General features: G+C 44.3%; 1 protein-coding gene across 2 annotated transcripts in view; it reads right to left on the bottom strand.

Moving 5' to 3' along the window:
- LOC106579975 (phosphatidylinositol 4-phosphate 5-kinase-like protein 1) overlaps positions 1 to 2,151 on the bottom strand; it is a 41,631-nt gene extending 39,480 nt beyond the window's left edge. Inside the window, exon 1 of one of the 2 annotated variants that reach the window (XM_045703033.2) lies at positions 2,036 to 2,151. The gene's annotated coding sequence lies outside the window, so the exon portion shown is untranslated. The remainder of the gene's footprint in view (positions 1 to 2,035) is intronic. The other variant, XM_082966261.1, reaches the window with a different exon arrangement.
- Positions 2,152 to 17,186: the final 15,035 nt, after the last annotated feature.

Genomic DNA, 17,186 nt, shown 5'->3' on the forward strand with positions numbered 1-17,186 from the left:
CACCATAGTCCCTGTGCCCAAGAACACAAAGGCAACCTGCCTAAATGACTACAGAACCGTAGCACTCACGTCCATAGCCATGAAGTGCTTTGAAAGGCTGGTAATGGCTCACATCAACACCATTATCCCAGAAACCCTAGACCCACTCCAATTTGCATACCGCCCAAACAGATCCACAGATGATGCAAACTCTATTGCACTCCACACTGCCCTTTCCCACCTGGACTAAAGGAACCCTTATGTGAGAATACTATTAATTGACTACAGCTCAGCGTTCAACACCATAGTACCCTCAAAGCTCATCACTAAGCTAAGGATCCTGGGACTAAACACCTCCCTCTGCAACTGGATCCTGGACTTCCTGACGGGCCACCCCCAGGTGGTGAGGGTAGGTAGCAACACAACTGCCACGCTGATCCTCAACACTGGAGCCCCGCAGGGGTGCGTGCTCAGTCCCCTCCTGTACTCTCTAATCACACACGACTGCATGGCCAGGCACGACTCCAACACCATCATTAAGTTTGCAGACGACACAACAGTGGTAGGCCTGATTACCGACAACGACGAGACAGCCTATAGGGAGTAGGTCAGAGACCTGGCCAGGTGGTGCCAGAATAACAACCTATCCCTCAACGTAACCAAGACTAAGGAGATGATTGTGGACTACAGGAAAAGGAGGACAGAGTACGCCCCCATTCTCATCGACGGGGCTGTAGTGGAGCAGGTTGAGAGCTTCAAGTTCCTTGGTGTCCACATCACCAACAAACTAGAATGGTCCAAACACACCAAGACAGTTGTGAAGAGGGCACGACAACACCCATTCCCCCTCAGGAAACTAAAAAGATTTGGCATGGGTCCTGAGATCCTCAAAAGGTTCTACAGCTGCAACATCGAGAGCATCCTGACTGGTTGCATCACTGCCTGGTACGGCAATTTCTCGGCCTCCGACCGCAAGGCACTTCAGAGGGTAGTGCATACGGCCCAGTACATCACTGGGGCTAAGCTGCCTGCCATCCAGGACCTCTACACCAGGCAGTGTCAGAGGAAGGCCCTAAAAATGTTCAAAAACCCCAGCCATCCCAGTCATAGACTGTTCTTTCTACTACCGCATGGCAAGCAGTACCGGAGTGCCAAGTCTAGGACAAAAAGGCTTCTCAACAGTTTTACCCCCAAGCCATAAGACTCCTGAACAGGTAATCAAATGGCTACCCGGACTATTTGCATTGGGTGCCCCCCCCCATCCAACCCCTCTTTTACACTGCTGCTACTCTCTGTTTATCATATATGCACAGTCACTTTAACTATACACATGTACATACTACCTCAATTGGCCCGACCAACCAGTGCTCCCGCACATTGGCTAACCGGGCTATCTGCATTGTGTCCCGCCACCCACCATCCGCCAACCCCTCTTTACGCTACTGGTACTCTCTGTTCATCATATATGCATAGTCACTTTAACCATATTTACATGTACATACTACCTCATTCAGCCTGACTAACCGGTGTCTGTATATAGACTCGCTACTGTTTTTCACTGCCTTTTTACGGTTGTTTTTATTTCTTTACTTACCTATTGTTCACCTAATACCTTTTTTGCACTATTGGTTAGAGCCTGCATATCACTGTAAGGTCTTCACCTGTTGTATTTGGCGCACGTGACAAATACACTTTGATTTGACTATTGGAGACACTTAATGTAAATCAGTTTCGTTAGATTTACTCTCTGGAACAATTTTCTTAGATCCTCTGAACCTATTACCTTAGGTTATCTAAATCAGTTTTACAGTGCTCCCATTGATCAGTGTTAACTCTGGATCAATTTCCTTAGATTCTACTCTGAATACATTTCCTTGGATCCTCTTAACCAATTTCCTTAGGTTATACTGTTCACTGGCCAGATTCATTATTATAGGGAAATAGTTCTGCCAAATTGAACCCCAAAATGTCATGGATTTCATGGAAGAGATCTTTTAACATTAAGGCTTGGCTAGAAAACAGTCGCTCACAGAGATTTTTTAATAAGGTCTCTTACCTTTTTTTGTGGCCAGAGGGTTGTCTGGTTCCAAGCCAAGAGAAATGGATTTTAAAAAATCAGGGCGCTCTCATCCGGGTTATGGCACCAAATGTAGTGGAAAATTCCATTCAAAGATTAGGCAGAGACTAATTTAATTATATAATGGTCATCTTTAATACAAGCAGCTGACAGGTAGATTCCTCTCTGATCTCAGTCAGGGAAGGAGCTGGAAGAGTAAATGGTTTCATATAGTGGGAGGTAATAAAACAATCACTGTTACACAACAGTTATTTTATAGAAACAACAGTTCCAGAACACAATGGCCTTGTGTTAGGTTGCAGGCATAACAGGAGTCTATAAACATAACATCACAGGCCAACACAGAACAGAGCATAACTCTTGAGAAGTTACAACAGCTCACCCCAATTCTGCCACAACAAAGTCCTAATAGACAAGGAAACAACACAATACAAATAAACATGAATGTATCCATTCCCTCAGGTGCTGGCAGATATAGGGCATACCAAATAAGGAAAAACTACTGGTATGTACAGTGCAAGTACTGTAAGGTGTACTTTTCTCAGGAGGTGGGTCAATGCCGTAAGTTCCAATGGCAATTAAATGTATTCTGAGTGGCAGTTTAAGGTGTGTAGTCTATAGTTTTGCTTACAGATGCTGGTGTGTCGCTGCTGGTCTGTTGGGCAGCATGGAGGCCCTCTTTCATCAGACAGGGGAGGCTGTAGAAGTCATGTTCCTGGTTGATCTCAAACAGTCCTAGCATCCTCCTGTACCTCCTCAGACCCCACCAATGCCTCCACCTGGCTGTCCCAGAGTGTGGCAGGCCCCTCCTCTTCTCCATCTGACGCACACACAAACTCATCTCACAGTCACCACAAAGGAAACACACAAACCAAGACACAGCAAACACAGGTGGATCTACACTCAGTGCACAAAACATTATGAACACCTGCTCTTTCCATGACAGACTGACCAGGTGAAAGCTATGATCCCTTATTGATGTCACTTGTTAAATCTACTTCAAATCAGTGTAGATAATGGGGAGGAGAGGGGGGAGAAGGATTTTTAAGTGGAGACAATTGAGACATGGATTGTGTATGTGTGCCGTTCAGAGGGTGAATGGGCAAGACAAAATATTTAAGTGCCTTTGAACGGTGTACAGACGCAGCGGTTTGCTGAGTTTTTCACGATCAACAGTTTCTTGTGTGTATCAAGAATGGTTCACCACACAAAGGACATCCAGCCAACTTGACACAGCTGTGGGAAGCATTGCAGTCAACATGGGCCAGCAATTGTATTCATTACACTCAGACATGGCTAACTGTTGTAACTGACATAAAAGCTGATAGCCACCCACTAGGCAGAAACTGGTTGAATCAACGTTGTTTCCACATAATTTCAACAAAAAATATCTTAATGACATTGAATCAACAAGGAAAACTTATAGGATTTGCAAAAAGTCATCAACGCAATGGAATTACATATTTTTTCACCTATCTTTCAACCTAAATCCAATGTCATTGTGACATTTTTAGTTGATTTCACTTTGAATTCCCGTTAATTGACAACTCAAGCAAATGTAAATCAAAAATAGATGTTGAACTGACGTCTGTGCCCAGTGGGCAGTGTTCACGGCAGTTCTTACCTTAACCTAGTTTCCTGATGTTGTCTTTTATCTTTTGATGCCTGGAGATATATTTGAAGTCTATTCATAATTTTCCTATAAATGAAAAGAAGCAAATCTTCGTGACAATGGTCGATCTTCTTTTACCTATTTTTCCCAGTCCAGAGAAGTGCTGCAAGATTTTACGGATGTGTCACACCTGCAGTGCAGAGGCTCAAAAGGTGTGTGCAGTGATGTGTTCTGGTTAAATAAAAAATTAATTAAAAAATGAAGTGAGGGCGTCAACTTACCTCCTATTGTAGTGACTTATATAATGGACTGCCAACTTGGTTTGAACCTGTTGTTTCAGGGCATGAGGGCAAGCGCACTATCTTATGAACCTCTACAAAAACAAAGCTGAATTAACAAAGAACCCACTGAGCACACACACTCATCGTTTCAACGTCATTTGTCAACCTATTATGACGTGGAATCGACATGGAAAACACATTTGGATTTGCAAAAAGTTATCAATCAGTACTGTTTTCATATCATTTCAACCAGCGTTGTAAATATTCAAATTAGGGTAAAACTTCAATGAGTTAGCTAGCTAGGACGCTTTAGGTTTGGCACAAGACGAGCAGGGCACCTGGTCCATGTCGTTAAAACATCAAGCAATCTGTCTGTTTACTGATAATCACTGAGCGCATGCCCTCTATATGATATACCCATGACCAACAGTAGCCAATAAGATTACACACAAATGCGTGCACACACACACACACACACACACACACACACACACACACACACACACACACACACACACACACACACACACACACACACACACACACACACACACACACACACACACACACACACACACACACACACACACACAGGGGTGAGCACAGAGGCGCAATTATTGTACAATCGCTACACTCACTACCCCCCTTTGCTGTGCTGAGTCCCTTCGCCACCATAAGAGTAGAAAGTAGTCCTAGCATGCCTGGTTCTGAACCTGATCACACAGGCTCTGTGTAGCATGCCTGGTTCTGATCACACAGGCTCTCCAGCCACAGACCCATTACAGCCATCTGAGGAGTGCCAGATGTTGTCGTTGCTGTAGTGGTCAGGGGTGTGGTCAGCAATGTGGTCGAGGTTCTGGGCGGTCTGGTCGATGGCGGTCTGTTTGAGGGTGTTGTGGTCGACCGGGTCATCAGCGTTCTGGTTGACAGCGGTGTGGTCGTTGGCATTCTGGTCAGTGGCGGTCTGGACGGTTCTTGATCAGAGGCGGTCTGGTCGGTGGCGGTCTGGACGGTCTGGTCGTCAGTGGTCTGGACGATGGCAGTCTGGTCGTTGGTGGTCTGGACGATGGCAGTCTGGTTGGCAACGGTCTGGACGGTGGCAGTCTGGTCGTTGGTGGTCTGGACGATGGCAGTCTGGTTGGCAACGGTCTGGACGGTGGCAGTCTGGTCGTCGGTGGTCTGGACGGTGGCAGTCTGGTCGTCGGTGGTCTGGACGGTGGCAGTCTGGGCAGTCTGGTTGGCAACGGTCTGGACGATGGCAGTCTGGTCGTCGGTGGTCTGGACGATGGCAGTCTGAGCTGCTGTCTGACGGAGGTTGGCACAGAGGGGTTTCCCTCCCCCTCCTGGAGCACCTTACCAGCAAGGGTGAAATCCCTCTGGTGAATAGATGGCGTGATGCACTCCTCACTCTCATCCAGCTGCTGCTACATGCTGTCCAGACATCTTTTCAGGTCCAGGATGTGGTTCCGGAGGATCTGCTTCTCCCATGAAACCATTAGGGTTGGGTGCACCTCTAGGGGCGTCAGTTGGGTATGGCAATCACCATACACTAGCTCAAAACCAAAACATTTAAGTAGGCAAGAAAAAAGTACACTAAAATCATTCCAATCCCGATTTAAAATGCAACGGTTGTTTAGCGTATTAGCTGGCAGGCTTTAGGACCCTGCGCAGCATTGCTCGGAGAGCAGGTGCCAGCCTGTTGCCTTTTCTCTCACTTTTAGAAAGCAGAGGAAGGGCCTCCCGAGTGGCGGAGCAGTCTAAGATCGGGAGTCCCATAGGGCGGAGCACAATTGGCCCCGCGTTGTCCGGGTTAGGGAAGGGTTTGGCCGGGGGGATTTTACATGGCTCATCGTGCTCACCTCTGGCCTGCTCGCCTCCCTACCTCTGAGGAAGCACAGTTCCCGCTCAGCCCAGTCAAAACTGTTCGCTGCTCTGGCACCCCAATGGTGGAACAAGCTCCCTCACGACGCCAGGACAGCGGAGTCAATCACCACCTTCCGGAGACACCTGAAACCCCACCTCTTTAAGGAATACCTAGGATAGGATAAAGTAATCCTTCTAACCCCCCCCCCCTTAAAAGATTTAGATGCACTATTGTAAAGTGGTTGTTCCACTGGATATCATAAGGTGAATCCACCAATTTGTAAGTCGCTCTGGATAAGAGCGTCTGCTAAATGACTTAAATGTAAATGTAAATGTAGTGATGGGTCGTGTGCCTGCAGGCTGACCTCGGTCTTCAGGTGAACACTGTTTTCTTCAATACATTGGTGCGGGTGGCTTCCAGGTTAAGCGGGCGGGTGTTGAGAAGCGTGGTTTGGCGGGTCATGTTTCGGAGGACGCATGACTTGACCTTCGCCTCCCGAGCCCGTTGGGGAGTTGCAGCAATGAGACAAAATATGGGGGTACAAAAATATTTAGACATTGCCTATTTTCTTTGTTTAGGAAGTGCGCCAATAGCTTTGAATTTGATTGTAAGCCTTGTAGTAGTCTGATAGCCAGGGGTTAATTGAATTGGGAGGTGGTGGAGCCTCCTTTTTGCCCAGTAGGCCAGAGAAATGTTGGTTTCATGTATTGGTATGAAAATAAACACAACTTGCTATTTAGATTATTTCCCCAAAAAACACTGCAGAGGAAAAGCATTTGCCCCCTTTCTGATTTTCACTATTTTTGCATATATTGGACACAGAATGATGTTATCTTCAACCAAAACATTAATGTTAGATAAAGGGAACTTGAGTGAACAAATAACACCTTTTTGATACTTATTTCATTTTTTTAATAAACAATGTTATGCAACACCCAAAGCCCCTGTTTGAAAAAGTACAGTGCCTTCGGAAAGTACTCACACCCCACATTTTGTTGTGTTTACAGCCAATTTAAAATGGATTACATTTGGATTGTGTGCCACGGATCTAAACACAATACCCCATAATGTCAAAGTGGAATTTTGTTTGTAGAGAATTTTAGGAATAAATACAATATTGAAAGTTGAAATGTCTTGAGTCAATAAGTATTCAACCCCTTTGTTATGGCAATACGTATTCAACCCCTTTGTTATGGCAAGCCAAAATAAGTTCAGCAATAAAAATGTGCTTAGAAATCACATAATAAGTTGCATGGACTCATTCCGTGTTCAATATTAGTGGTTAACATGGTTTGACTAACCAACCCATCTCTGTAAACCACACATACAGATAATTAATTGTAAGGTCCCGCCATTGTGCAGTGAATTTCAAACACAGATTCAACCACAGAGGTTTCTCAATGCCTCGCAAAGAAGGGCACCGATTGGTAGATGTGTAAAATAAAAAAAGCAGAAGCTGGATATCCCTTTTCGCATGGTGAAGTTATTCATTAGGCTTTGGATGAGAGGAAGGAAATCACTCAGGGATTTCACCACGAGGCCAGTTATAGAGTTGAATGACTGTGATAGGAGAAAACTGAGAATGGATCAACAACATTGTAGTTACTCCACAATAATAACCTGAATGACAAAGTGAAAAGAAGGAAGCCTGTACAGAATACATATATTCCAAAACATGCATCTTGTTTGCAACAAGGCACTTCAGTAACACTGCAAAAAATGTGGCAAAGAAATGTACTTTCTGTCCTAATGTGTTTCGGGCATATCCAACACAACATATCACTGAAAGCATGGTGGTGGCTGCATCATGTTATGGGTATGCTTGTCATCGGCAAGGGAGTTTTTTAGGATAAAAAAAACGGAATACAGCTATAAGCACAGGCAAAATCCTAGAGGAAACCTGGTTCATTCTGCTTTCCAACAGACACTGGGAGATAAATTCACCTTTCAGCAGGAAAATAACCTAAAAAACCAAAGGACAAATCTACGCTGGAGTTGCTTACCATTATGAATTCAGGCTGTAACACAACAAAATGTGGAATAAGTCAAGGGGTATGAATACTTTCTGAAAGCACTGTAATTGCCCCCTTACACTCAATAACTGGTTGTGCCACCTTTAGCTGTAATGACTGCAACCAAACGCTTCCTAGAGTTGTTGATCAGTCTCTCACATCGCTGTGGAGAAACTTTGGCTCACTATTCCATGCAGAACTGCTTTAACTCAGGGACATTTGTGGGTTTTCGAGCATGAACTGCTCATTTCAGGTTCTGCCACAACATCACGATCATGTTTAGGTCTGGACTTTGACTTTGAAATTATAAAAAAAAAAATGTAGGAACTCAGTCGGGGCCTCACCTTACTGTTGAGAATTAGATTGGTAGAATATACAAGGTGCACAGTGGCGTATATTCATGGAGCCAAGGGAAGCCCCCCAAAAAATGTACCATGAAAAAAAACACACAAAAAACAACAACAAAAAACATACTAAATAATGCTTCCTCTCTCTGTGTTTCATCATTTTCCTTCAATTCACAAGAGGCTGAATGTATCTCACCAGAGAAAGCATTCGAGTGAGCGAAACAGCACCCCTCTGTCTCTGTACATGTAACCCATCTTTCTTTCTTTTTCTTACCTTTATTTAACTAGGCAAGTCAGTTAAGAACAAATTCTTACTGCCAATGATGGCCTACCAGAAGGCAAAAGGCCTCCTGCAGGGATGGGGGCAGGGATTAAAAATACCAAATAAAATAAAAATAGGACAAAACACATATCAGGACAAGAGAGACACCACAACACTACATAAAGAGAGACCTAAGACAACAACACAACATGGCAGCAACACATGAAAATGCAGCATGGTACTGTAGCAACATAGCATGACAACAACATGGTATTAACACAACATGGTAGCAGCACAAAACATGGATGATTTCTGATGCTGTCTGGTCAAAAAGAGTATAATATTGTTGCCGCCCGTACTATTGAATGCAAGGGAAGTCAGCAAGCATTTGGCCTCCTTTGATAAAAAAAACTACAACAAAATCCAATCCGCCTTCAGCTAAACTGAGTGAGCTCAACTGTGAATGGTCCTGGCTCACCAAAAAAAAAGTGTCAAGGGAAGCCAGTTTGTATACTGCTCAAAAAAATAAAGGGAACACTTAAACAACACATCCTAGATCTGAATGAAAGAAATAATCTTATTAAATACTTTTTTCTTTACATAGTTGAATGTGCTGACAACAAAATCACACAAAAATAATCAATGTAAATCCAATGTATCAACCCATGGAGGTCTGGATTTGGAGTCACACTCAAAATTAAAATGGAAAACCACACTACAGGCTGATCCAACTTTGATGTAATGTCCTTAAAACAAGTCAAAATGAGGCTCAGTAGTGTGTGTGGCCTCCACGTGCCTGTATGACCTCCCTACAACGCCTGGGCATGCTCCTGATGAGGTGGCGGATGGTCTCCTGAGGGATCTCCTCCCAGACCTGGACTAAAGCATCCGCCAACTCCTGGACAGTCTGTGGTGCAACGTGACGTTGGTGGATGGAGCGAGACATGATGTCCCAGATGTGCTCAATTGGATTCAGGTCTGGGGAACGGGCGGGCCAGTCCATAGCATCAATGCCTTCCTCTTGCAGGAACTGCTGACACACTCCAGCCACATGAGGTCTAGCATTGTCTTGCATTAGGAGGAACCCAGGGCCAACCGCACCAGCATATGGTCTCACAAGGGGTCTGAGGATCTCATTTCGGTACCTAATGGCAGTCAGGCTACCTCTGGCGAGCACATGGAGGGCTGTGCAGCCCCCCAAAGAAATGCCACCCCACACCATGACTGACCCACCGCCAAACCGGTCATGCTGGAGGATGTTGCAGGCAGCAGAATGTTCTCCACGGCGTCTCCAGACTCTGTCACGTCCGTCACGTGCTCAGTGTGAACCTGCTTTCATCTGTGAAGAGCACAGGGCGCCAGTGGCGAATTTGCCAATCTTGGTGTTCTCTGGCAAATGCCAAACGTCCTGCACGGTGTTGGGCTGTAAGCACAACCCCCACCTGTGGACATCGGGCCCTCATACCACCCTCATGGAGTCTGTTTCTGACCGTTTGAGCAGACACATGCACATTTGTGGCCTGCTAGAGGTCATTTTGCAGGGCTCTGGCAGTGCTTCTCCTGCTCCTCCTTTCACAAAGGCGGAGGTAGCGGTCCTGCTGCTGGGTTGTTGCCCTCCTACGGCCTACTCCACGTCTCCTGATGTACTGGCCTGTCTCCTGGTAGCGCCTCCATGCTCTGGACACTACGCTGACAGACACAGAAAACCTTCTTGCCACAGCTCGCATTGATGTGCCATCCTGGATGAGCTGCACTACCTGAGCCACTTGTGTGGGTTGTAGACTCCGTCTCATGCTACCACTAGAGTGAAAGCACCGCCAGCATTCAAAAGTGACCAAAACATCAGTCAGGAAGCATAGGAACTGAGAAGTGGTCTGTGGTCCCCACCTGCAGAACCACTCCTTTATTGGGGGTGTCTTGCTAATTGCCTATAATTTCCACCTGTTGTCTATTCCATTTGCACAACAGCATGTGAAATGTATTGTCAATCAGTGTTGCTTCCTAAGTGGACAGTTTGATTTCACAGAAGTGTGATTGACTTGGAGTTACATTGTGTTGTTTAAGTGTTCCCTTTATTTTTTTGAGCAGTGTATTTGGCTTCACTCCAATCACATCACATCGAGCCAGACGCTTTTGACAGTAAAATTGTTGAGTTGATGCATCTCGTTGTGTTGTTGTCCTCAGTTGGCCCTTTCATAAATTATCCATAGATGGAGATAGGGGTTTGGACTTCTAGTTTTACTTAATTCCATCATGGTGGCCCACTCATTAGGCTGGGTTAGGTGGCCACCTATGGCAGCAGATTGACGAGGGAGGCATTTTCTGAGCTAAACTGCCCAAGACACACATCCAACAACACATAAAACCTCACCTAATTCTGCCAAAAAATTATGAAAATTTCTCTCATCCATGGGCATATGGGCTTTTTAGGGGAGGATGCCGCCCTTTGATAAGCAGTGCCCACTTTGTCAAAGGCAGGGGTGCAAAATATTTAGCTTGTCCATTCCCAGCACGCCTCTCCAGCATGGTGTTGGAGAGACTCATCTCTGTAGAGTTCCAACAATGTTCTGTCAAACAAATAATGTAACATAAATCATGTAGCAGATATAGGATATGGTAGAAAGAGTAGGTGGCCTTTCTGTAGCTTACAAGCAGGAGATAAAATGTATAACAATGTAATGAGACACTTTTTACATCATGCAGGTTTCTCCCATCAAATAGCCTAACCTGGATGGTGCTCAATCAAATAAAAAAATTAGCTGTCATGTTAACAAACAACATATCCTAAAAAGAGGACAGGTCAAAGTAAAATGGTCAATTACAAATGTTGTCCAGGAGTTTCACCCCATTGTCATGATCAGTAGTTCAAATCAAATTTTATTTGTCACACGGCGAAGCTTCGCCCAAGCGATGTACTGGGCTGTACGCACTATCCTCTGTAGCGCCATAACGGTCGGATGCCAAGCAGTTCCCATACCAGGTGGTGATGCAACCGGTCAGGATGCTCTCGATGGTGCAGCTGGAGAACGTTTTGAGGATCTGGGGATCAATGCCAACATTTTACAGGGGAAAAAGTGTTGTCGTAACCAAAATGTAGTAACCAAAAAAGTTAAACAAATCTAAAATATATTTTAGATTCTTAAAAGTAGCCACCCTTTGCCTTGATGACAGCTTTGCACACTTAACATTCTCTCAACCAGCTTCACCTGTAATGCTTTTCCAACCATCTTGAAGGAGTTCCCACATATTCTGAGCACTTGTTGGCTGCTTTTCCTTCACTCTGCAGTCCAACTAATGCCAAACCATCTCAATTGTTGAGTCCAGGTGAGTCCAGCACTCTATCACTCTCCTTCTTGGTAAAATAGCCCTTAGACAGCCTGGAGGTGTGTTGGGTGATTGTCGTGATGAAAAACAAATTAGTCTCACTAAACGCAAACCAGATGGGATGGCGTATCGCTGCAGAATGCTGTGGTAGCCATGCTGGTTGTGTGCCTTGAATTCTAAATAAATCACTGACAGTGTCACCAGCAAAGCACCCCCACACCATCACACCTCCTCCTCCATGGTGGGAATCATCCGTTCACCTACTCTGCGTCTTACAAAGACACAGCGGTTGGAACCATACATTTCAAATTTGGACTCATCAGACAAAAAAAGGACAGATTTCCTCTGGTCTAATGTCCATTGCTTGCGTTTCTTGGTCTCTTCTTATTATTGGTGTCCTTTAGTAGTGGTTTCTTTGCAGCAATTCGACCATGAAGGCCTGATTCACGCAGTCTCCTCTGAACAGTTGAGATGTGTCTGTTACTTGAACTCTCTGAAGCATTTATTTGGACTGCAATTTCTGAGGCTGGTAACTCTAACTTATTCTCTGCAGCAGAGGTAACTCTGGGTCTTCCTTTCCTATGAGACCCAGTTTCATCATAGCCCCTGATGGTTTTTGTGACCGCACTTGAAGAAACTTTCAAAGTTCTTGAAATGTTCCGCATTGACTGTCCTTCATGTCTTAAAGTAATGATGCACTGTCGTTTCTCTTTGCTTATTTGAGCTGTTCTTGCCATAATATGGACTTGGTCTTATACCAAATAGGGCTCTCTTCTGTATACCAACCCTACCTTGTCACAACACAACTGATTGGCTCAAATGCATTAAAAAGGAAATAACTTCCACATATTAACTTCTGACAAGGCACACCTGTTAATTGAAATGCATTCCAGGTGACTACCTCATGAAGCTGGTTGAGAGAATGCCAAGAGTGTGCAAAGCTGTCAAGGCAAAGGGTGACTACTTTGAAAAATCTCAAATATAAAATATATTTTGATTTGTTTAACTATTTTTTGGTTACTACATGATTCCATATGTGTTATTTCATAGTCTTGATGTCTTCACTATTATTCTAATATGTAGAAAATAGTGAAAATAAAGAAAAACCCTTGAATGAGTAGGTGTGTCCAAACTTTTTACTGGTAGTGTGTGTATGTGTATATATATTTTGTACTTTCTCCCCAATTTCGTGACGTCCAATTGGTAGTTACAGTCTTGTCCCATTGCTGCAACTCCTGTCGCCGGACGACGGTCAAGAGCCATGCATCCTACGAAACGCGACCCTGCCAAGCCGCACTGCTTCTTGACACACTGCTCGCTTAACTCAGAAGCACCAATGTGTCAGAGGAAGACATGGCGCTGAAGAACATGGCTGACGTTTTTCATTCTCCCAATTGTGCAATTTTGTAAATTTTTTGCATTTTGTGTAACTTGTGTACATAATGTGGCTGCTACCGTCTCTTATTACTGAAAATAACTTCTGGACATCAGACTGGAAGAAAGCTTTTCCTTTAACACATCCGACGAGAAGGATATCCTGCTTCACTGGAACAGGCCCAGATCCACGCCTTTTGCGTGAAGAAAAGACGCCGGAAAAGGGAACGCACATCGGGGATCCTTCTGAGAAGCCAGAGACGAGCGACTAAACTTCCAATGCCTTCCATTCTCCTTGCTAAAGTGCAATCTTTAGAAAATAAAATGTATGACCTATTATTAATATTATCCTACCAACGGGACATTAAAAACTAACATCTTGTGTTTCACCAGAGACGTGGCTGAACAAAGAAATGGACAATATAGAGCTGGTGGGATTTTCCATGCACTGGCAAAACAGAGACGCTACAGTTGAAGTTGGAAGTTTACATACACCTTAGCCAAATACATTTAAATTCAGTTTCACAATTCCTGACATTTATTCCCAGTAAAAATTCCTTTTTAGGTCAATTAGGATAACCGCTTTATTTTAAGAATGTGAAATGTCAGAATAATAGAGAGAATAATTGTTCTGCTTTTATTTCTTACATCACATTCCCAGTGGGTCAGAAGTTCACATACACTGCATTAGTATTTGGTAGCATTGCCTTTAAATTGTTTAACTTGAGTCAAACGTTTCGGGTAGCCTTCCACAAACTTCCCACAATAAGTTGGGTGAATTTTGGCCCATTCCTCCTGACAGAGCTGGTGTAACTGACTCAGGCTTGTAGGCCTCCTTGCACTGAGTTTGAAGGTAGGCCTTGAAATGCTTCCACAGGTACACCGCCAATTGACTCAAATGATGTCAATTCGCCTATCAGAAGCTTCTAAATGACATCATTTTCTGGAATATTCCAAGCTGTTTAAAAGGCACAGTCAACTTAATGTATGGAAACTTCTGACCCACTGGAATTGTGATACAGTGAATTATCTGTCTGTCAACAATTGTTGGAAAAATTACTTGTGTCATGCGCAAAGTATATGTCCTAACAGACTTGCCAAAACTATAGTTTGGTTACAAGAAATTTGTGAAGTGGTTGAAAAACGAGTTTTAATGACTCCAACCTAAGTATGTAAACTTCCGACTTCAACTGTACGTCTGGTAAGAAGAGGGGTGGGGGTGTGTGTCTTTTTGTGAATAACAGCTGGTGCACGATGTCTAATATTAAAATAAGTCCCGAGGTATTGCTCGCCTTAGGTAGAGTACCTTATAAGTTTTATGCAGTCAAACTTCAATCAGTTTTACAACATTTTTACCAGCATGTCACATGTGCATCCAGGGGGGGAAAAAAAATCCTAGACCACCTTTACTCCACACACAGAGATGCATATAAAGCTCTCCCCCTCTCTCCATATGGCAAATCTGACCACAATTCTATCCTCCTGATTCCTGCTTACAAGCAAAAACTAAAGCAGGAAGTACCAGTGACTCGCTCAATACGGAAGTGGTCAGATGACACGGATGCTACGCTACAGGACTGTTACACTAGCACAGACTGGAATATGTTCCGGGATTCATCCAATGGCATTGAGGAATACACCACCTCATTGATGAAGCCGATGACAAAGTGCATCGATGACGTCATCCCCACAGTGACTGTACGTACATATCCCAACCAGAGGCCATGGATTACAGGCAACAATCGCATTGAGCTAAAGGCTAGAGCTGCCGCTTTCAAGGAGCAGGAGACTAATCCGGACGCTTATAAGATATCCCGTTATGCCCTCAGACGAACCATCAAACAAGCATTGCGTCAATACAGGATTAAGATTGAATCCTACTACACCGGCTCTGAAGCTAGTCGGATGTGGCAGGGCTTGAAAACTATTACGGACTACAAAGGGAAACCCAGAAGCGAGCTGCCCAGTGACGCGAGCCTACCAGACGAGCTAAATGCCTTTTATGCTCGCTTCGAGGCAAGCAACACTGAAGCATGCACGAGAGCACCAGCTGTTCTGGATGACTTTGTGATAACACTCTCGGTAGTCGATGTGAACAAAACCTTTAAAACAGGTCAACATTCACAAAGCCGCTGGGCCAGACGGATTACCAGGACGTGTACTCAAAGCCTACGTGGACCAACTGTCAAGTGTCTTCACTGACATTTTCAACACCTCCCTTACCGAGTCTGTAATACCTACATGTTTCAAGCAGACCACCATAGCTTCCTTGGGCACAGGGACTAAGGTAATATGCCCAAATGATTACCGCCCCGTGGCACTCACGCGGTAGCAATGAAGTGCTTTGAAAGACTGGTCATGGCTCACATCAACAGCATCCTCCCGGACACCCAAGACCCACTCCAATTCGCATACCGCCCCAACAGATCACCGACAACAATGAGACGGCCTATAGGGAGGAGGTCAGAGAACTGGCAGTGTAGTGCCTGGATAACAACCTCTCCCTCAATGTGAGCAAGACAAAGTAGCTGATCGTGGACTACAGGAAAAGGCAGGTCGAACAGCCCCCCATTAACATCGACGGGGTTGTAGTGGAGCGGGTCGAGAGTTTCAAGTTCCTTGGTGTCCACATCACCAATGAACTATCATGGTCCAAATATACCAAGACAGTCGTGAAGAGGGCACAACAAAACCTTTTCCCAGATCCTCAAAAGCTTCTACAGCTGCACCATCAAAAGCATCCCTACTGGTTGCATCACCAACCATGTATGGCAATTGCTTGGCATCTGACCTTAAGGCGCTACAGCGGGTAGTGCGAACGCCCCCAGTACATCACTGGGGCCAAGCTTCCTGCCATCCAGGACCTATATAACAGGCGGTGTCAGAGGAAAGCCCATAAAATTGTCAGAGACTCTAGTCACCCAAGTTATAGACCGTTTTCTCTGATACCGCACGGCAAGCGGTACCGGAGCGCCATGTCTAGGACCAAAAGGCTCCTCAACAGCTTCTACCCCCAAGCCATTAGACTGCTGAACAATTCATAAAAAATCGCCACCAGACAATTTACATTGACGATGCAATTCCTTAAACCGCTACGCCACTCGTGTGACCGAATATATATTTGTACTCACCCTCGGGCGAATTGATGTAGTCGGAGCTAGATTCCACAAATCCTGGTCTTGGCTCAGAAAGTTTCGTACACTAAACTTTCTTGTGCCATTATCCTCCAGTAGCCTAGCACATTTTCCAAATGAGCTAACACTGAAAAGTCTCTCTCATTGAAGACAAGGAGCAATGAGCTGAGTAGGCTACCCCTTCCTCTGTCTCGTAGCCGCGTAATGTAGATTAGAACTCTTTCAAGGCATGTCTGTCACGTGACATTTTTGGGCTGCACGCAGCCTCCGTGTGCTCATTGTCTAGGTAGCTAGATGGACTGGCTAGTTAGCAGACTTGAAAAGTTAGTTTTTAGCTTGCTATGCTAGCATCACAGAGCACTTGCTAAATTAGCTTGCTAGCTAACAACGATTCCTCGCTGAACAATGACTCCTACTTGTATGAGGGGTAATGCACTTCAGTGAGAACAAGTTTACCATCCAGATGCATGTCTGGGTACCCTGCCTAGCTTTGAAAATAAGCTGTGTTGGTTTCAGCTGAGCTATAATGTAAACACAATTAGATATTGATCAGCTTCCAAACTCATTTGCGTAGACTACCTAAATAATATTGAATAGTTGATGGCATGATGTTGAAACAATGACGTTGATTCAAACATACCATTTTACTATCAACATTGAAACAATGTCAAATAAAATGTCTAATCAAATATGAAATTCAACATCATTTCAACCATCCAAAATACAGTATATTGAATATAGGATGAAAAATATGCTTTTTAACACAATTTCAACATATACATAATCATTAGAACTATGTTGAAATTTGATGTAACAACTTTTAAGTCAGATTTTCATTGTATTTAAATTGAGATTTTACCCTAATTTCAATGTTTACAACGCTGGTTGAAATGAGATTTATTTATTTTTTAAACACGTGT

The sequence above is a fragment of the Salmo salar genome, chromosome 20 (assembly GCF_965601325.2).
Source record: "Salmo salar chromosome 20, fSalSal1, whole genome shotgun sequence".
Taxonomy (NCBI): Eukaryota; Metazoa; Chordata; class Actinopteri; order Salmoniformes; family Salmonidae; genus Salmo; species Salmo salar.